The sequence below is a fragment of the Lepisosteus oculatus genome, chromosome 29 (genome assembly GCF_040954835.1).
Source record: "Lepisosteus oculatus isolate fLepOcu1 chromosome 29, fLepOcu1.hap2, whole genome shotgun sequence".
NCBI classification, from domain to species: Eukaryota; Metazoa; Chordata; class Actinopteri; order Semionotiformes; family Lepisosteidae; genus Lepisosteus; species Lepisosteus oculatus.
Window position 1 is genome coordinate 7944408 of NC_090724.1, and position 21602 is coordinate 7966009.

General features: G+C 50.0%; 1 long non-coding RNA gene across 1 annotated transcript; it reads left to right on the plus strand.

Moving 5' to 3' along the window:
* Positions 1 to 5159: 5159 nt before the first annotated feature.
* LOC138225575 (uncharacterized) lies at positions 5160 to 20754 on the plus strand. The gene is made up of 3 exons (XR_011184022.1): positions 5160 to 5263; positions 10144 to 10265; positions 20714 to 20754. It is a non-coding gene; the product is annotated as an uncharacterized lncRNA (long non-coding RNA).
* The last annotated feature ends 848 nt before the right edge of the window (positions 20755 to 21602 follow it).

Genomic DNA, 21602 nt, shown 5'->3' on the forward strand with positions numbered 1-21602 from the left:
TCGCAATGCCTTTTCAATGCAAAAGCATTGCTTGTACCTGCATGTTAGTTGAAAGGAGTGTGTTAGTCATTCACGTGGAGCATGTGACCAGGAGAAATCAGTAGATCTGCAAATTTTGGTAACTGTGCAAGAGGTAGGTAAGGAATTTCACATGCTCTGTAAGAATATGTAATAAAACCGCTGTATCTTTGCCATGGCACATGTAGTCACTGATACTTCAGTACCAAACATTTCTTCTAGGCATCATTTGAGAATAACCTTTAATGGAGATCTGGTGTGGTCTCCTTTCTGCAGTATCACAATGCAGATGTTAGGGGCTTGTGCTGTCGAATTCAGTCAGTTGTTACTGGCTTGGCCAGCATGGTCAGGGCAAAGGTTGGAAGTGTGCTTGCTGTGTAGATGCAGTGGTCAGCTATTGGCCAGCAGTAGTGACCAGATCACATTTTGATAAGCTAAAGGAGCCATCATTTTCTGTTGAAGAAGGGCATTCACGTAGTGATCACCACACTGGAATTAGAGGTGTCTGTGGTGCTTGGGCTGTGACCTTAAGCACCCCCCAGATTTCAGTCAGGAGACACAGTTATGGACACTTTCATATTCAGATCTGCATTTCAGAAAACTCTGGCTTGACTGAGCTTCACACTGGCGCCTGGATAAAAGGCGGTGCAGATGTGTTGCATCGAGATCAGGAATACACACACACGCACGCAGTTCCAGACTCTAGCTTTACACCACAGACCACAACAAAGGCCAGAATTTCAAGAATTCCCCCAGCCACAATTTGGACTGAAGGCCACCTATCTTCGGAAGCTTTGATTTCCTCCTAAAAATAGATCTCAGGGTGATGACCCTATTTCCCAACGCTACCCCCTCCCCAGCCCAACTCCTGCTGAACTCCCTTTTGCTCTCCACCTCCCCCCAAACTACCCTCCTGCTCTCGTTAGCGTCTTACTGAGCCGTATGGCTGGGCTGGCCTTCTGCTCTAAACACGCTGGCATGTTCACGGACCCACCCCACCCCGCCAGAACACTCAGGACCCCCACGCCCACTCGCTCGTGGAACGCCAACGGGCTTGGAGCCACGGCTCACATTTTCCAAGCCTTTCCTGCAGAGGTCACGTGACACTGAGCGCTCGAATTAGCTAGCGACAAGTCCCCCCGGACCACCCTCTTGTCCACGGCGGGTACGGCGCTGTGTGTGTGTGTGTGTGTGTGTGTGTGTGTGTGTGTGTGTGTGTGTGTGTGTGTGTGTGCACGCGCGCCTGGGCTGGGGGAGACAGCGGGGCTGGGGGTGGGGGCACAGCTTTAACAGCCCCCCAGAACACAAGAATGTCTCTTTCCCTTCCCTCTCTCTCTCCCTCCCTGGGCCAGCGTGCAGACAGGTGGGAGATAAATTAGCCTCAGTTGTTTTGCAGCAGCTGTAAAAGCTTGGTCTGCCAGCCTCTTTTTTATGGGGCTGCCAGCCTACCTTCCTGGAAAAACTAGAACCAGCTGCCGATACTGGGCGGCTTCACTGGGGACGTGGCAGGCCCTGGGCCACTGGACTTGGCCAGGGGAATATTCCCTGATCCCTCTGTCCTGCTGTGGAGAGTGAGCCGTCTGCAGGTGAAACCCAGCTTGGGATCGTCCGAGGAGGTTCTGCAGGGAGCAGTCAGAAAGCGCTCCCCACTTAGACATGTTTCCCAAGGACAGGAAAACAGACACTCTTGCAAAGGAGAAAAGAGCACCCTGTTGGTTCGATGGCTAGTAGCTAATGGGCCCACGGGCCTTTGGAAAGTTTCTTGCAAAGCAGCTCTCACAGCTGTTTGAGTGCTTGAGTGAAGGAGCTCCTCCTGCTCTCTGTCCACTGTGAATGCGCTGGCCAAAGTGCTAGAGACATAGGATGGGACCAACATTCCCTCTAAGCTGTGTGCGTGCGCGCGCACACACAGGTGATGAAATCAGCGCACATACTTTAGGAAATTGGTGTCACTTGACAAAGGCTCCACAGCCGAAACGTTGTGTCTCTTCTCTTTTCCTCTCAGCGTGGAATTTCACGTGTCCCTTTGCAGCCGACATGCTGACGCAGCTCCCCACTCAAACCTGCTAATATTTTGTCCCATGAGCCTACAAATGATGTCCACATCCATTGGCGTCCGCTGGCTTCTGCCTCCTTATAGATCAATAACAGGCAGGTTTTCACCACACCTGAATGAAACCCCTGGCTCATTCTTCTGGCTGAGGGACCAGCTCCTAAGTGCAGGTCTTGTGTTCTGCAGAGCGATAGCTCTTACTTAACCCACGCTGTGTCCTGGCAAGAAAGGGTTTGCTTAAACTTAATCCTGGGAAATGCAGGGCATATTTTTCCTTGCATCTCGGACTGCTAAATCATGATTTTAGTCATAACGACACGGGCTCGTTCATTATGCATTATAATTAATTACCCGTTTCCTCTGCTTTCCTTCGCTTGGGACAACCTGTAGGCTTGGACTGCCTCCTCCCATCTCCTCTGGTGGGAAACCCCAGCCACAGACACTCCCCGAATATACCGCACGGAGGGAGCTCGTTAAGGCTCTAGTAAGTTATACATCATGAGCCTGGCTCTGACCTTGATGAATATACCCCCCACACCACCCTGCAGATACCTCCAACACGTTGCGGTTTACAGATTGTGGAAGCACTGATTTCATTTCCACATCCATCCATTTCACACTCTGTTTCAGCCCTTTCACTCTCGGCAGCTCGCATACAGCAGCTCCTCCGAAAAGTGATTGAGCTCTTATTGTCATTTCTGGTCTCTAAGGCAAGAGCTGTACCCTGCTAGGTGCATACAGAGAAAGCCACTAATAGATAGATAGATAGATAGATAGATAGATAGATAGATAGATAGATAGATAGATAGATGCTTTATTGAACCCGGAAGGGAAATTGCAGCGCAACAGCAGCTTAACACAGACAACACAGCAACAGTAATGAATGATACAATAATAATAATACAATATGTACAATACAATCAGTTCAGTGAGAAGTGCACTAAGAAGAGTTACTCACAGTCCAGAACACACAAAGAACAGAACAAACCAGAACAGAACAGCACACAAAAAAGTTATATTGCACAATATGACTATAAATATAAATGTATTGCACAGGTCCCTGGCGTATATTGCACAAAAACGGTTCTAAAATGGGAAAAGAAAAGAACAGATGTACAGTATCAGTTTACTGTTCAGTCCAGAAACAGGTCACCGTCAATGTTGCCTCTGCCCAGATGCAAGGTGGATGCGTTGTACAGTCTGATGGCAGAAGGCAGGAATGACCTCCTGTAGCGATCCCTGTCGCACCGTGGATGAATCAGTCTATTGCTGAACGTGCTCTTCGTTTCTACAAGCCTGTCATAGAGGGGATGGGAGACGTTGTCCATGATGGCCTCTAGTTTGGACACATAATCCCAGTTCTACTACAATGCTCACAAGAGAAAGGCATCCAAACTGGAGATCCTTTATGCTAATATTGCAGAATAGATGTTTTTTCTCCCAATAAAGGCATCACCCTCTCTCCCAGAGACAGTTTCGGCCAGAGAGCCTGGCTTCCTTCTTCTCAAAAGCGGAGGGTGTTTGTCTGGTGCAGTACCCAGGAGGAGCCAGGCAGGGGCAGCGCTGGTGTCGCCAGAGGAGGGCATCACCCATCACCCTGAGTAGCAGCCCGGCAGGGTCCACATCTGGAACAGCTGGGGAGGCAACAGCGTGGAGGGCTGAAGGAAATGTTCTTGAAATTTCTGCTGTTATTTCCTGTCCACCGCGTACCTCCAATCGTCCAGAAAAAAAAATACGCGCCCACAGGACGACTCTCAGAATATTGTTGCTCGGTGCAATATTGCAAACCTTTTTCGCTCCAGTGCAAAATCTCAATACCCTTTTCTCCAGAGTGAAACTTCAGAACTTTTGGACACCAGTGGAAACTGAAGCAAAAAAATTCAAAAATTCACGCCAGGAGAAAATTTAAATAAAAGAAACACTGCAGTTGAGAACAGATTCCACTTTTTTTTTCTAAACACAGTTCAGCTAAAATGAATATGTGAAACAAAAAAAAACAGTTTTTTCTAATGAACATCCTGTCCTAATCTCCAGATGGACCTAGAAGCTTTTGCAACTGCTATAAGACTGCTGTAAGAAATGTCTTTTCCGGAACGAAAAATTTTGAAAATATCATCAGCAAGCAAGCTGTTATGTTTTAAACAAGCGATGCTTATAGGAGAACTTTTTAACTAAGTGTTTGGTCCATTTTATCAGAGACAGGACACTGGGTGACTGAAAATGAAGTTTCATCTAGCTACCTTTGTTCCAGCTTGGTGCTCTACTTACTGGTTCTGATTTTTCATTGTTTCATTGGAATTCAGCCCAGTTTTGGCTGATGATAAGCAGCAGTTGCAAAGAAGCCTGTCTGCCTGGCGGTTAAGCCACAGATGTGGGAGTTGCCTTAATTCTTCCTCGCTTACAGTAGCGAATGATCTGGCTCGATTGTGCCGCAGAAAGGGGACAGAACAATCGCTCCGCTTAATTTGGCCCTTCTGTCCCAGAGAAGGGCAATCGTACTGCCCTGGATGACATTTTCCGTCTGTTGCATGGCTGCTTCATTTGAAATCGGCCCCTGGCTTGTTTTCTAAATGAGCCCCTGAGTTGCTGGGATTGTCGGGGGTTCCTGTGGAGAGCCCGCTCCTCAGATGAGGGACCCAGTCCTCATTTCTCCAACCTGCCCCTCAACCAAAAACCGAGGAAGTTAAAACTCCTCGCCTGACGTCATCCTTCATTCCTCGTGTGCCTCTGAGTCTTCTGGGAGCAGCTGATCGGACAGCAGTGTCCGTGCCAGGGCTGTGTATACACAGAACCTAGACAACAGTCTGAAAGCAAGGACAGATGGGCTGATTCAGCTCTTTTGGCTAACCTGAGCTCTTTCTACACTGCCCGGCTTGTTGTTTTTGGTTGTCATCATTGTTTCAATCGAGCGGTGCTGTAAGGGGGCCCAGCTGGGAGGAGGTCTTCCCTGACCGAACTTGTTGTCCGCAGTCGGTTCACGGGGGCCTTCAAAGGTGAGGGATGAAATGAAGACGAAACCCCCTGGCCGTCGAACAGCACAGCACCGCCACCTCGAGAGTGAACCTGACCCACTTGCCCATTTCGTTTTCATCCGGCTTTTGCAGTGCTGTGCATCCTAGAAGCGCAGAGAGATCTACCATGTCTGAGCTCTTCCAGGAGCCTGGGAGTGGGGGACACAGGGCACCCAAAAAGGTGAGTCTAACTTGAGTATTTAACCCCAGGTGGGTTTTTATTTGTGCATAAAGAAAAGCAGGCGCTTGAAAACAGCTTTGCAAGCTCTATAACTTAAAGCAGCACCCTCCACAAATTGAGCATGCTTCTGCAGCTGCGATCAGAATAACCTGTGAGCTGTTTCTGTGCAGGGGCTTGGGGCTTGGCCCTCTCTCCCTTTCTCTCGCTCTCTCTCTGCCTCGTGCACAACTTCTCTGCGTCGCAAGAGCTTTGCATTATTTTAAGGGATCGCAGGGATCCGAGTGGCCCGACTCCACTTAGGGTAGAAAAATCCGGTGCTGTGCTTGGCAACTTGCCCCTCCCCATCCTGCTTTCCAAAATAAGAAGCCGGCGGAGAAACAGGGAGCAAAATAAATACCCCACTTCGAGCTCAATTAAAATCCCTTTTCAAAGAACAACAAGAACAAAGCCTGCAGTGGCAGCTGATGGTATCCCTTGAGTGGAATGTCTGGTACTCCGTTGCCCTGGGTAGCACACAAACGCTCTGTGCACATGGGCAAGAGCCAGGGCAGCTCCCAGGAGCAGGCAGAGACAGGTGTGGCTGGTGGGGGGGTGGCAGAGATGGATGGCATAGAGAGCACTACAGGACACAACAGGGCTGCCAATGCAGGAACCCTGTCTCTCCCACACCTCAGGGTGTCTAAACAAAGAGAAGGGTCTTACAGGGCCAGTGTATCTGCAGGGTCTCATCCATTCCCACTCTGGGCTTCCTGATCTGAATCAGCTCATTATTGGTTTAATGGGGCCCATCTAACAGCTTCTCCCAGGTCTTCATGAGCTGCTGCTTTGAAGAGACCTAGGAAAGCTGCAGACACACTGACCCTCCAGGACCAGGACTGGACACCCTGCAGACACACTGACCCTCCAGGACCAGGACTGGACACGCTGCAGACACACTGACCCCTCCAGGACCAGGACTGGACACCCTGCAGACACACTGACCCCTCCAGGACCAGGACTGGACACCCTGCAGACACACTGACCCTCCAGGACCAGGACTGGACACCCTGCAGACACACTGACCTCCAAGACCAGGACTGGACACCCTGCAGGCACACTGACCCTCCAGGACCAGGACTGGACACGCTGCAGACACACTGACCCTCCAGGACCAGGACTGGACACGCTGCAGACACACTGACCTCCAGGACCAGGACTGGACACCCTGCAGACACACTGACCTCCAAGACCAGGACTGGACACCCTGTAGACACACTGACCTCCAAGACCAGGACTGGACACGCTGCAGACACACTGACCCTCCAGGACCAGGACTGGACACGCTGCAGACACACTGACCTCCAGGACCAGGACTGGACACCCTGCAGACACACTGACCCCTCCAAGACCAGGACTGGACACCCTGCAGACACGCTGACCCCTCCTGGACCAGGACTGGACACCCTGCAGACACGCTGACCCCTCCAGGACCAGGACTGGACACCATGAGACTTTACCATCATCTTCATTTTCTTTTTCTCTGCAGAAGTAACTGCCACTCCTTATATGCGGTAGATACACCTTGTGAGAACTTCAAAAACTCATGTTCAAAGGCAAAGAAATCACTGCTTTTGCACTGTTGTCAAAAGGGGTTCTGGAGCCTTCGCTCTGCATGACCTGGGCCCTGCTGATTGTGCATGTGCTTCTCAGAATTGCTTGGGAGACTCAGTACAAATGAATGGGCACCGGAGAAAGGCTACAGAAACCCACCAAGTGAATTCTGCCGTGACACACTGAGCACAAAACGGAGGAGACACAAACACACCAGTGTCCAGTGTGGTTTGGTCTTGCGCACCACAGATGGCCTGCTATTCACACCACGGGGTGTGGGGGTGCTCGTTTTAATATGGCAGGGGCCCTGCATCCAATGCATGTAAGGAAAATAAATACAGCTCCCTAAATCCGATCTGAATCCTCTCTAAATATCTCCTGGACCCAGTCCATAAGACTCTGGATCCGGCCATTCCACATGCAAGTGGGGCCCCCATTATCCCAGACAGAGGAGCCTTTGTCCGGGGCGGGGGGACGGAGCAGGATCATTCCGAGTGGGATTCAGCACCTGCTGTTGGCAGGGAGGCCGGCAGCAGCTGCAGGGAAGCAGCAGAGGGGACATGTGATGCCAGTGAGACTGGCAGGGCTGCCGCCCTCTTTTAACCCTCTCCACGATGCTGCTGTGTCGCCTCCCAGCTTTGCCCCGGCGCGTATTTCCCGGGAAAGAGATTTGGAAAAAACTCCGAAGCCGCAAGGCCGGAGATTACGGGCTCCTTGGGGGCTGTGCATCTGATGAAAGCCCAAATCCAGTGGTGCCTCTGAGCTCGGCCCTGCCTTGGAAAATCAGCCACATGGTACCTGGCTCGTGCACGCCTATCGGGGGGAAAGAGCTTCATGACTTCCGTGGCCATCACAGGGATCCAGCCCCGAACCGCCGGCACGAATCCCAGCAGATCAACCTGAACACCACTCCGGCTTCGGTTGAGATCTGTGCCCCGTCTGCTCTGACGCTGGCCACGGGGGAATGTTTTACGAAATTGTGCCAAACCCCCAGCTCCCTTTTTCATGCAACGTGTGCTGCTTTCCTGATCTGAAAATAATCAAGATTTTCGATCCAGGCCTTTTATGATTATTCGTTTGCAAGGCCTAAAACTACTATAGTGTTCAGTGGCTACTATGTAGCAAAACATTCTTTAGCACAATGGCTGCTGGGCTTGCACGTATTGTGCTTTTTAGCAGAGCCCCAAGTGCAATGAGTAATCGATCTCCCTTTTAAGTTCCAAACTGGTGCAGAATATTATTTTTCTAAGCCAGTATTCTGCAATATGTATTTCTGGTTATGTTCCAGCGCACTGTATTATCCTTTTAACTGTAGCAAGTCCTGGAACACAGCTATGCCTGGAGAAACGTGTGCCAGAGAGGTATTAAGGCTGCCCGAGTGTGAGGCAGCAAGGAAAGAGCATTGTCCACACAAGAGCACGCAGACAGAGCAGAGCATTGGGAAGGCAGAGGAAGACAAGCTGAGGAGATGGACTGGAGCATCTCTGGCTGCCCGCTGCAATGTCAGTAGCCAGCAGCTCTCTCACCCTGCAGCTCCCAGCTGGCCGCCCACTGGAGCCCAGCAGGTGTGAGCCTGGCCAGTACCTGGAGGGGAGACTCCTTGGAAAGCTAAGGCTGCTGCTGGAAGAGGTGTTAGTGGGGCCAGCAGGGGGCGCTCACCCTGCAGTCTGTGTGGAGCCTAATGCCCCAGTATAGTGACGGGGACACTATACTGTAAAAAGGCGCCGTCCTTCACATGAGACATAAAACTGAGGTCCTGACTCTCTGTGGTCATTAAAAATCCCAGGGTGTCTCTTGAAAAGTAGGGGTGTTACCCCAGCCTCCTGGCCAAATTTCCCCTTGGCCTTCACCCATCATGGCCTCCTAATAATCCCCATCTCTGAACTGGCTTCATCACTCTGCTCTCCTCCCCACTGAGAGCTGGTGTGTGGGGAGCGGACTGGTGCACTCTGGCCCATTATTATTATTATTATTATCAGTAGTAGTAGTAGTAGTATTAATGTGCTGGTTTTCCTGCTGTTAGAGCTGGAGAGATAGGAGCACAGGCTTATAGCCTCATGTCTTCTACAGGCTCCATAAATCAGACACTTAGATTTTCCTGTTGTCCTGACGCAACCCAAGGCTGTTGGCAGGCCCACCCCTGTGTCCTAGCCCACACTGAATTTCCTGTTTGGGATAGCGGGTGATATTTCCAGAATTTCAATTCCACTCGGTATTCTTTAGGGGAATCTGGGGCATGATCGATCTTGTCTGAGCGCAGTGCCCAGGTTTGTGATTCATTTCAGACGCCGGGTCGTAAAGTCGTGGTTCCAATCCACAGCACAGAAAAAAACAAATCTGGTCTGACTGCTGACATTTTGGCATAAGCTTGGCAGACGGTTTGCTCAAGTGCAATAATCTTCTAGTCTGCTTGCAAAGCATCCACAGAGTGGGACAGCATTGCAAAGTCACAATTCTAGTTCCACTTTGTTCCACAGGCAGAAATAAAATTTAAAAATGGGCTAAATATGTTTATCTTAAGATATACCTCAGCCATCTTGTAAACTGGTGGTAGACAACTTCCCAGCATACTAGTGCATGTACGCAATGGCTCAGGGTTGATAAAGTGGGATTTTCAAAGGGGTGGACAATATTCTGCTTTCATGACTGGTTCCTGCTTAGTTGAACTTGGGACCCAAAAGCCAGGGTTCAGGGCAGCGGCGTGGAGGCCTGATAAAGACTGCGGGCTCATGAACAGGAGGCTCTAATCCCAAGTGGGGACACTGCTGTTGTACCCCAACAGTAAGACTCAGATTGCTTTGGTATACAGCTGTATAACTGGACAAAAATGTAAGTTGCTTTGGATGAAAGTTGCTTTGCCGAAGTCAAGCCTGGAGCAGCATTCATGAAACCCCCCCTGGGGTGCTCAGTTCCTGGGGGGGGCCGAGCATGCCACCCTGTCCTGCGCAGTGTTTGTGCATGAGCAGGCGTCTCTGCGCTTGCAAAGAAAGAGTGAAACTTAATACAGTGGTGTAGAGCGTAAAAATGATTCGAGGCTCCATTCATCTGCACACACACACACACTCACGAAACTGAATGGTGCAGCGTTGCGTGCGGGCCTTTGTCAATGGCCTTCAGAGAATATGGGATACCAGCCAAAGGCGACACATGCTGTAGGGCTTCCATTTTTTTTTTTGGTAAGTGCCCTGCCTGGTGCCCAGGCATGGGGGGAGCAGGGTGAGCTGCAGCCCCTCTAATCAAAGTGCCGAATCTTTAAAAAGACAACTGCTGTCATGTGCTTTAATTCACAGCTATCTGTCCACATATAGCCGCGCCGCACTGGGCTGCATCAGAGGCGCCCAGAGAGCAGGGGATCTGCCTGCCTGTGCTTCCCTCTGCTGTGTGCTGCCCCTTCGCCCAGCTCCGCTCCCAGGTAAGTCCGGCTCTGCTTCTCCTTTACATCCGGGCGTCCGTGCTTCTGCCTCAAGTCCAGCTGCACAGACTGCCAGTATCCCAGGATCCTTGCCTCCATGCTCGAGAGCAGGGGCGCTGTTCTGTGGGGAGCGTGCCGTGCTCCTGACTGATGGGACAGTCAGGGACATTGTTTGGCTGCTCCAGATGGTCCCGTCTGTTTGCAAAGTCAAACTGTGTGTTGAGTCTCTAGCCCCGGTGTTGCTGTGGCTCAATGCCATCTATGTGGATTTCCTTTTGCTGTGTGCAGAAGCCGCCACTTTCTCTACCTTCTGCCCTCTTGATGAGCTTCTCTCCCATCTCTAATCAACCCTGGGAGAGCAGGGAACAGCAGAGAGGAGCAGGGGGAATGTAGGCCCTATAACTGTAGACCCCCCCCACCCCTCTTCGGTAGAGAATCACAGTCCTGGGGTCGTTTTTTTAGGAGAGAACCTGTTGCTCTTGTGCCACCTGAAACGTGGAGAGTTGGCTGGTTCACCTTCCTGTGCACTTGCAGGGCTTTGAGAAATGGACAGAAAAAAGTGGTTTACGAAAGAGGGTAAGCATGCTTTTTAATATCGTCTGTCCTCCCTCCACCCCCTGCTGTTCCTGCAATGCAGATCAATGTAAAGCAATTGTGAATAGTATGGAGGTTTAGACCCGCGCCTGATGAAGTCCCGTTCAATACATCAGTGGGAAAAACCTTACGGAATGGGATGCATTACGTTAATTTATACAGTGGAGAACATTGAGTCGAGGGCCGTGTGCTTGTAGCTAGCAGCTGTTGTGTGCACGGTCCCAGTCTCCCAGCCCTGTCCAGCAAGGCTAGATCACAAAGCAGCCTGACTCTTGAGTCTCATTCAGTGACTTTAACTGTAGCTCACTCACCCACGATATTATAAGACTCAGCAAACCCTCTTAAAAACAGATGGTTTTGGAGAGAAATATGTTAAAATGTGGTATTTTCAATATGAGTAAAATTAAATTAAGTAAAATGGAACAATAATATTTGTTTTGGGAAGATTTTATCTGGTTAGTTTTTTCTTATTTACATGTATGACTTTCACTGGTCACCTCCAAAATCAGATAGAGAAGAGATTTTTTTTTAAAGGCAGTATGCCTTTTATGCCCCGCGATCACTGAATAAACTAAAATCCAGTGAGCAAGCTGGGTGCTGTTTCAAGTGTTGACTGAATGCGTTTCTGGCCGCGTGTGTATTTTGAAACGTGTAGCTCTCCCTGGGCAGCTTTTGAAACGTTTTTTTTTGTTCAAGAGCGAACAAATTGCTCAGAATTTCCAGAACAAAAATCTGGCAAAGGCTCAAAACTGGTGAAAAGACAACCGGCTCGAAGATTTTTTTTCCAACATTTTAACGTGCAGTGTTTTTGAGCTCAGCTGTGTTGCAGTGGGCTTCGGTGTGGAGCAGAGGTCAGGGTTCGAGAGCTGTAACTGGAAGGTTGTGGGTTCGAATCTCAGGCTGTTGTTCCCTTAAACTAGGTGATTCATCATATAAATGTGTGCAAATGTAAATCACTTTGAATAAAAGCTTCACACAGATATGTATAATAAGCTTAACAATACTTTATTTAGAGACCAGAAGATGGGAGAAATGTTTACCATTATAACAAAATGGTTTGAGTTACGCTGTAAAAAACATATGCAATTTGGAGAAGTGTCTGAACACAAACAGTCAGTGAAAAGGACTTGGCCAAAATAGTGTTTTTCTTCTTTAGTATTAATACCTTTTCTAATCCTCTGCCTTTGCTCAGTCGTCTGCCAGCTGTAGACAGGTCACAGATAAGACAGATTGCATTTCCCCAAAACATCCTGATTTGGAGTAAAACTAAAAAATGCTTCTTAAAAGTCAAGGGGAGTGTAATCCTGTGGGCCAATGTCAGCAGATTCTGCAAATCTTTTCAGCAGATGTGGGCGTTTTGACTTATTGTCCATTTCTGTGAATCACCAACTATTTGAAACATCTGAGAAACACTGAGAAGACTGTAGGAAGAAGGGGGGCTCAGGTCTCGTGGGCTGAACCACGATGAAGCCAGATGTTTCACAGCCGCAACTAGCAAAATGCAGCCCATCCACCAGCTTGCTTAATTAGATGGAAAATTAGAGATAGTGAGTAACAAGTGAGTATAGCAATGCATAGGATTTTAATGGGTAAGGTGCCATATCTCTGGGCAATGGTTATGGATGTGAAGATGTCTTGAATTAGTATTTTTCTCTTGTACAGAATACATTTTATAATAAAATTCAGAAACAATTATTCAGTCTAGGAGCCTTTAAGGTGTCCGGAGGTAAACTGGGGTGCAGATGTAAACTGGGGAGCATAAAGACCCCTGAGTCTAAATGCAGGCTGGACAGAATCGTTGGACAGAATGCAGGCTGGACAGAAGTAGTTTGGCTTTGAAGTCCTTTGTGTCCCAAAACATAAAACCTAAATCCAGGGGCTGTACCTGAAACTGCTGTGTTGTAAGGGGCTTTCTGCTTCATTTTGATATGATCAGATGGAAGACAATTGTAACTGAGTAAGTGATACATTTCCTGTTTTACTACTCTGTTTCAAGAAAAGATGTTTATGTCAAGTTGCACTCCAAACCGCCGCAGTAAAAATGAGAATGATATTCACAAGTGAAGAAAAACAGCCCTCAACAAATGCTGTGGGGAGTTTTTGCTAATGTATGTAAGGGTTAAAAAGCTGTGTATGACCCAGCCGAGGGAAATGAATGAGTTGCTTTTGAGCTTGGATCCTGTGCTAATTGCAGTGAGTCACGTCTCCCTCAGTCAGTGGTACAGTTCCTGCAGACCTGGTTTGGGGTTTTCTATCCCCAAAGGAAACCAGATCAGTGTGTGATGGGTCAACCTGGCAAGACCCACTATGTCTGCGTGCATAAGCTTGTGTGTGTGTATGTGTGTGTCTGTGTGAGTGCACGATTGTGCATGAGATCATGTGTGAGCGTTAGAGCGTTTGTGTCTGTGCTTGTCCATGATTGTGTAAGTGTGTGCATAAGCCTGTGTGTGTGTATGTGTCTGTGTGCAGGCATGATTCTGTGTAAATGTGTGTGTCTGTGTTTGTGCATGATTGTGTGAGTGTCTGTGCATGAGCCTGGCTGTTTGCATGAGCTTGTGTGTGTCTGTGTGCGTGAGTGTGTACAAATGTGTGTGCATCAGCATGTGTGTGTCTCTGTACATCAATGTGTGTCTAGATGAGCATGTATGTACATGTGTATCAGTATGAGTGTGTGTCTGTGTGTATCAGTATGAGGATGTGTCTGTGTGTACCAGTATGAGTGTGTGTCTGTGTGTTTCGTGTGTATCAGTCCCACTCAAGTCCTGCTGGCTGCAGGCCAAAGCTGGGCAGCATCTTGTCAAGAGAACATGCTTCTGCCCAACAGGCCCAAGCAATAGCGTGTTATTCTGAGCGATTAGACACGGCACCAGCTGCCTATCACCGGGGAAGAGCTGTGTCTGTTCTGAGTCCCAGTGCTGTAAAGGCAGTTCACCTGCTGAGACGGACAATTTAACAATCCTTCGGGACCGCGGAATATGGTGGGGTCCGGCCAGTTTGGAGGGGTAGAACTTTCCGTTCTGTGGCTCAGATGTGGGATTGTGCACCCCGTTTTGTCTGAATGTGGTTCGCTGGGCTTTCCTGTACAGTTGGGCAGCTGTGAAATGGTCCTGTGAATTCGTTTGCAGACAGTGACAAAATTAGACTCAGACTCTTTTAGCCCGTCAGTGTTGGAAATTGCTTTGAGCCCAGGGATGCATCTGATCGCTCTTCTCTGGACTGATTCCAGAGCAGCAGAGTCTTTTTCGCAATGTGGTGACCAAATAAACCCTCAGTGGGATACTACTAGTCCTTTGTACAATTTTAACAGCACATACCTGGATTTAACAACCCGTGTTTTAACTGCAGGGCCTGTCATTCTGTGTGCTGTTTTTATTGCCTTCTCCACAATGATGAAAAATGCTGCTCCCCATCCATCGCAGGTACATGTAGGAGCAGAGTGATTGTGCAGATTGTGGTTTGTGCTGGTCTGAGCACATGTGAGATAACACTAGTGTCATGGCCTCTGGGAAGGTCAGACTGTATTGCCCTTTTAAGAACTTCTCCCTGTGGCCAAAAGGCTTTTGTTTTAACACTTTTGAAAAGAGGAATCTGAAATGGCTTTGGCCTGGCATTAGGTCGGCAGGTGTGACTAACTTTTTCGAGTGTCAGTCCTCTCTCTTTCATTTCTTTGGGCACTGGGGCAGAGAAATTGTCAGCCTCAAAGCTCAGCAGCCTGTGTGCAGCTCAGGGCTGACCTCTCCTCCTCCAGCTCCACACACAGCCCTCCACAACTCCGGCAGTAAATACTGAGAGATGCCAAGCTCATAAAAGTTCAAATGCGCTCTAGGTGTCCCTGCCATTATCTCTTTTAGTGGCTAATGAAGACTTTTCAGATGGTTGTCTCTGATCTGGCTGGGAGGCAGTGCATTAACTCACAGGAGTCATTATGCAGCAATTTGTTGACTGTCTCTCTTACTGCCTAAGCCCCAGGGCAGGGGGTGGGGTCATGTGGAAGAGTCTACAGGCCTGGCCAATCAGCACTGTGGATGAAGCAGTGTGGGGCGGAGTCAGAATCAAGAGGGGCGGGGAACTGCTTGCACATGGAGAACAACACACACAGGACTTTCTGTGCCCGCTACCCAGTGTTCAGTCAAAAACTGACACTGTTTTATTCTAATTGTCAGCAATTCCATTGTAATTCACTGTGCTGTGTTACTTGATGCTGGCAAAACTGATTGACAATATAAGTATAATATATAATTTGAAAATGTTAATTATAATTTTTTTCTCAGCAGAAATCCATACATCAATGCAAAGATTAAACAGCTCTAGCTCAGTAACTAGAAGAAAGTAAAGAAGATGAACATCAATGCAACTAAAAGGCCCTCAGTACGTACACATACATCCATATAATATGGCAGTTTTTCTGTTGAAACTGAAGGTAGCTTACTTTAAAAGTCTGCTAAACCACTTTACTTTTTTATAGAACTGCAAGTAAGAGAGCAGGGTCTGGTATTTTAATAGCAGCACAATGCTCAGGGACTGTGAAGGACGAAGCAAGCTGGAGGGGGAGATTACATGGGTGTTATTCTGGCAGAGAGTTCCTGTGTTTCTGGAAAAAGGGGGCCATTATTTGAAGGAATTTCCCATAACTCCCCTTGGCTGATCTCTTAGGGCTCGTAAGAGGGGCCTGGGCAGGTGTGTGAGAGCTCAGCGCCTTCTCCGCCTCTCTCTCTCGCTCTCTGACTCACTCTCTGTTTCTCCCAAGACCCCCAGTCGCTTTTTCCTTCCAGCTTGTCATTTGTTTTTGTTTTTTCCTTTATTCTGTTTTTTTTTCTCTGGAAAGCCGGTGTCAGAGAGGTCACGCAGGCGTGACCCCAGTGATCTGGAAGACAGTGGCGGCTTTGGCCAGGGCTTCTATCTGGAACATGGCCAGCAGCCATCTCACCCTGCAGCTCCCAGCTGGCAGCCCACTGGAGCCCAGCAGGTGTGAGCCTGGCCAGTACCTGGAGGGGAGACTCCTGGGAAAGCTGAGGCTGCTGCTGGAAGAGGTGTTAGTGGGACCAGTAGGGGGCGCTCACCCTGAGGTCTGTGTGGGTCCTGATGCCCCAGTATAGTGACGGGGACACTGTACTGTAAAAAGATGCCGTCCTTCAGATGAGATGTAAAAGTCCTGACTCTCTGAGTCAGAGTAGGGGAGTTACCCCAGCGTCCCAGCCAAATTTCCCCCTGGCCTTTACCCATCATGGCCTCCTAATAATCCCCATCTCTGAACTGGCTTCATCACTCTGCTCTCCTCCCCACTGAGAGCTGCTGTGTGGGGAGCAGACTGGCGCATCATCCAGGTGGGGCTGCACACTGGTGGTGGTGGAGGGGATCCCCATGACCTGTACTGCACTTTGAGTGAAGTGTCCAGAACAGCGTTGTATAAGTGTGAGGAATTATTAACTAGCATGCAGGGCTTCACTCAGGCATGATGGGATACTTGACCGGCTGCCCTGGAAGGTACTGTGCTGGCCTCTGCCGGAGCAGGATCTTGAGAGGAATGGTGGCTCCTGGGCTCCTGCACTAGGCAGTAGCAGACAACCTCGTCCTGACAGGAGGCACACGGCCTGCACTGAGCAAACCGCTTAAATAGGCAGAGAGCTGAACCTCTTCAGTCTTGGACAGAGGTGTTTACGCGGCGACCTGACACAAGTCTTCAGAAACCTCCGAGGCCTTCGAGGATTTCTGCAGATCGAACAGGGAAAGGCAAACCAGAGGGCACAGGCCGAAGCTGCACCTACAGCTGAGAACTGGAGGCGCCGCTTCCCATGCAACCCTGCAGGAGTGCGTGTCCGAGCCCTAGTGCCGAAACTGTAGCTCTGAAGGCTCCTTCCTCCTGAAGCCTGCACCAATCGGAGACTAACTACCAAACGGGCTCGGTCTGGGCAAACCTGACCTTCAGCGCTGACGAACTGAGGGTAACTGCGCTGTTTGTGTAGCTGAAGACTCAGGTGTCAGAGCCCCTATATGCGAGACAAATGGATTCCCTGGTATTGGTTGTTCAGCTGTACAGATGCCTTGATGACCCGTTCGTGGTCAGCTTTGTGTTCAAGCCATCGAACTCTTTCCAGCTTCGCAGGGCCTGTGGGTCTGTCTGTCGCCGGACGTATTGAGAGCCTGGCTGAATGGCCTGAAACAAGCTCTTTGTCCGTCCCTTTGGCGCGGCGCCTTTCTCCCAGTGCAAAGGGATCGGCTTAATCCCGTCCGCCACATTCTTCCCACCTCATTCCCACTGGGAGCTCTGAAGCCGCTGCCTCACCTGGGCCCAGGTGCGTAACGACAGGGTCAAGGGTCAAGCCCACTCACCCGTTTCAAGCCTGCCAGGCACGGTAAGAGGATTATACCCCCCCCCATCCTCCTTCCCTCCCTCTGATACTCTACCTCTCCTTTCACCAGCAGGAAAGGCCTCCTGACCCCCAGCTTGGGTTACCTGCCTGTTGGAGCTCCTTTCAAAAGCACTGGGCTCTAAAAACAGTGTCAACAACATTTGTTTGAGAGAGAGAGAGACACGGGTAGGGGTGTCTGCGCAGGGAGGCTGCGGGGGCAATCTCTTTCTGCTGCATTCTTGTTCGGGAAGGAGCTGGGCACGTCTCTCCTCTGTTGGCGGGGAGTCAGCACTGACAGAGAGCTGTCTTTACCTGTCTGCTCGACTTCATTTAGAAGGCACGAAGCTATGTGCTGTAAAAATATAATGAGATCTCAGGGTAGGGAAAGGATCTCTCCATGATAATAACAAAAAGAAGAAAAGGGACAATTGCTATGCTAGAAATAATTGTTGCTAGGGAAAAAACAGAACTGCACACACGTATTTTAATACCCTAATGTTTGAACAGAAAGGAGGGGATCGCTTTTACTGCTGTGAAGCACTTAACACAGCGGGGGCAGATATTTCTCTTCTGCCCTCCTGGATCAGACTCACGCAGCTGATACCCACAGACAGGGTGTCACGTCTTTCCCCTGGTGCTTTTTAGACACACACACCGACACACAGCCCCCGCAAGGTGCAGAGTTTCGGGGAGGAATGGCAGCGGCGAGTCCCCCTGCTTTCTGAAAGCCGCCCAGCCACAGCACGATCCTCCCCAGAACTCCCAGCTCCCCCCGCAGCTCCTCTGCGGTCAGGCTGCGCGGCCCGGAGAGTCGCCGGGCTACCTGTCTCTCTCTACGACTGTTTGCGTTTGGACCCGATCCTGTTTGTTGGAGGCACCACTGCTGGGTGTCTTTCCTTGGTCTCTCGGCCATCTTGTCTGGAGCTCTGATGAAGAGGGACACTTGACCCTGCTTGAACATCTGCCTGGAAAACGGTTTGAGACTCCTAACGTCGCCTTTTATGTGCAAGCACATACTGCAGTTTCCAAAGGATGGTACAAAAAACAGATTTTACCGAGATGATTTAAAATCCTATGTACTCTTTGGCAATGTATTCATTCAGGGTTTTTGCTTCTGCTGTGTTAATAAGAGGCCAAGAGGTTTCTCCTTGTTGAGATTCTTGTTGAGGATTTTGCTTGTTGAAGATGTGTGATGATTCAGTTACCACTGCATTTTTTGGACATGTAATCTTCCATTTGAGAGAGCACAGAATGGAGAGAGTGTGAATTTGTGCTGAAAGGGAGGGATGTGAGCAGTGCGATCGTTCTCTCCGCAGTGAGCTGTGGACACCGCGGGGACAGGGCCCGCTCCCAGCGCACGGGGTCTAATAGCACACGGCTCGGCTCACGGTGTCAGAGGCTTAATGAGGAACATGTGGAGCCGTCGGGCAGCACAGCCAGCGGAAACACAACCCCATCCCTCTCTCCCTCTCCCTCCCCTCCATGGCTCCCACTGTCTTGCTCTTTCCCCGATCCTGTCTTCCTAACTCTCCCTTTCTCCCTGATTCCCCTCCTGTCTCTTTTCCTGTTTCTCTCCCTGATTCTCTCTCTCTCTGATTCTCTTTCTTTCTCTCCCTGATTCTCTCACCTTCTCTCCCGACTCTCTCTCCCTCTCTCCCTGACTCTCTCTCCCTCTCTCCCTGATTCTCTTTCCCTCCCGACTCTCTCTCCCTCTCTCCCTGATTCTCTCTCCCTCTCTCCCTGACTCTCTCTCCCTCTCTCCCTGACTCTCTCTCCCTGATTCTCTTTCTCTCCCGACTCTCTCCCTGGCTGTCTGTCCCACGTCCCACTTGACAGCTGCGTTCTCTAACACTGTGTCCCTCTTAGTGCGGTTCTCACTTCATCTTTCTGTCCCGTCTTCACGGTCCCCTGCCCCCGGCCTCCCTGGTCTTGTCGCACTGAGTGGAAAGAAGTGTTTTTGGTCCCTGTGAAAAAGAAGGAAGACGAATTGGTACTTCTGCCTCTTTGTATCTCTCCCTCTCACTCTCTCACTGCCAGCTGGCCGACAAGCAGAAAGCCATTCATCTGTCAGAGGGATTTATCAGAGATCGAGTGCTTCGGGGCGCCCTCTCTCTCTCTCCGGCCCTGATTTACTCCGGTTCTCTCCCTGGCTCTCCTGCAGTTCTTCTTCCTCCTCTTTCTCTTCCCATTTCTCTCTCTCTCTCAGTTCAATTCAATTCAGTCCAAGGTGCTTTATTAGCATGACCGATGGGTACAATCAGTGTTGCCAAAGCAAATAGAAATAATAAACTTAACATGGAACAAAACATAAAAATAAAATCTACAGACATATTACAGACACTTACAACAGAGACATATAAAATATTTACATATACTGTAAACATATGGAGCATTATTGGGAGACAGACTCACTGTTCCTCAGGCTGTGACAGGAGATCACATACTGGGCTGCCAGTTCAACTGAGTTCCCTCCTCCCTCTCCCAGTAGGATTGGGAGCCGTTGTCCCTCTCTCTCAATACCTCTCCTTCCGATCCCCCCCAGTCTCACAAACAGGGCCCAGCCGTTCCTTCTCAGTACTCCAGCATTCCAGCCTGCCAGGAGGCAGGTGGTTTGTTTCCCCCCAGCTGACCTCATCCTGTATTGTACGAGAACAAGCGAGCTAGTGTCAGGAGAAGCGTCCGGCTTCAGATTTTTCTACCTGACGCACCCCAGCAATTTGCTCGGCCCTGGTGAGGGGGTCACAGGAAGTGCACGGCGACCTGCTCTGGAATGGACAGGACGAAATGGTTTTCTCTCCCTTCCGCAGTCGCGCGCTCTCGCCCGAGTGCGTAGTGTTCCCGTCCACCTGCAGACGTTGACCCTTTGCCGCGGCGCACCAGTGACCAGTGACGTCCCGCCATTCACGGCCCACAGGAAGCTGCGTCTGCGAGATGCATCAGTGTGGGGGCTGTCGGGAAGCAGGCTGGGCTTTGGGGGTGCTATCCGGTTTCACTGCCTTGCATTGAAGCTTCTTAGCGGTACACCCCGGGGGTGCAGGCCGAGTTCTGAGGCCCAGATGTCGCGAGTCTGACTGGTCGTGACACTATCCGTCTGTGTGCAGGGCTGCCCAATCAGCAGAGCGCCCCCTGGGGGCAGTGGTGGAGGGTGATTATTTAATAATCTTGGTCCTTATTGCCAATTTATTGAGGCTGGTACCTCTATCCCATTTGCAACTTCCATTTGCAGCCGTTTATTCCAGCAGGGAATTGCACAGGGGGCAATTCTGCAGGTCTTACAGAGCAGCAGCAGGTCCTGCCACCTCCGGAGGCCTGTGCTGACAGAGGCGTCTCCCCTCCGGTTGTGAGGTCTTGCCGTCACACTGTCTCACATGGGAGCGTCTCTGCGAGGGGTGCCTCTGCATGTGTCTGTGTGCCCTCAGTGGGCACCGGAGAATGTTTTTAAAGAAAGGAGGGGGAAAAAGCAACAATCTCACTTCTTTGTGTGTATGTGTGTTTTTTTTCCAGGAGACACATACCATGGATTCCCCAAAGTGGTTGACCAAAAGGTAGGTTTCTGTGGCCAACTGGTACCCCAATGCCCCCCTCTGGCTCACCGTGAAATTGGAAACCTCTGGTGGTGTGACTTGCTGTGTGTGTCCTGACCTCCAGACACGATCCCTGCGGTCAGTTTACAATGCTAGACCATTTGGCCCGTCTCTGGTAGCCATCCAGTTGGGTCTATAGAAACTGCAGGCAACATTCTGATTTGTTTGTTTTTTTTGCGAGATTCTGATTCTGTACTCTTCCACAAAGCCTGTGCCTGCCGGTAAATTTGACCGCAGAAAGCAAGGAATTTGAGCATCAAAATCCTGTTGGATTCAGAAAAATCCCTCACTACTTTCTTCGACATTTAAAAGTAGCTTGGCACGGTGGTGCAGTAGTCAGCATTGCTGCTTTGCAGCTCTGGGGCCCTGGGTTCAATTCCAGACCAGGGGAGCTGTCTGTGTGGAGCTTGCATGTTCTCTCTGTGTTTCTGTGGGTTTCTTCTTTCTTGTGTCTTGTGATGGTCTGAGTGTGCGTGTTTGCGTCCTGTGATGGTATGAGTGTGCGTGTTTGTGTCCTGTGATTGATTAGTGCCCTGTCCTGGGTGTACCCTGTTGCTTGCTGGGATAGGCCCAAGCCCCTCGAAGACCCTGAACTGGAAGAAGCTGTTAGAAAGTGGACAGATGGATAAATCTACCTTTTGCTTCAAAATGGACCCAGGCTTGGTCTAGTGGCTGCTCAGGGGTTAACCTGGAGGCAGCTGGAGCGCTGTGACTGATCAGCGGTGCGGCGCTCACAGGCCAGTGCACAGGGCTGAGGTTCCAGACGGATTGTGCCGAGATCAGTTCCCAATCCCCTCGTCCCGCTCCCC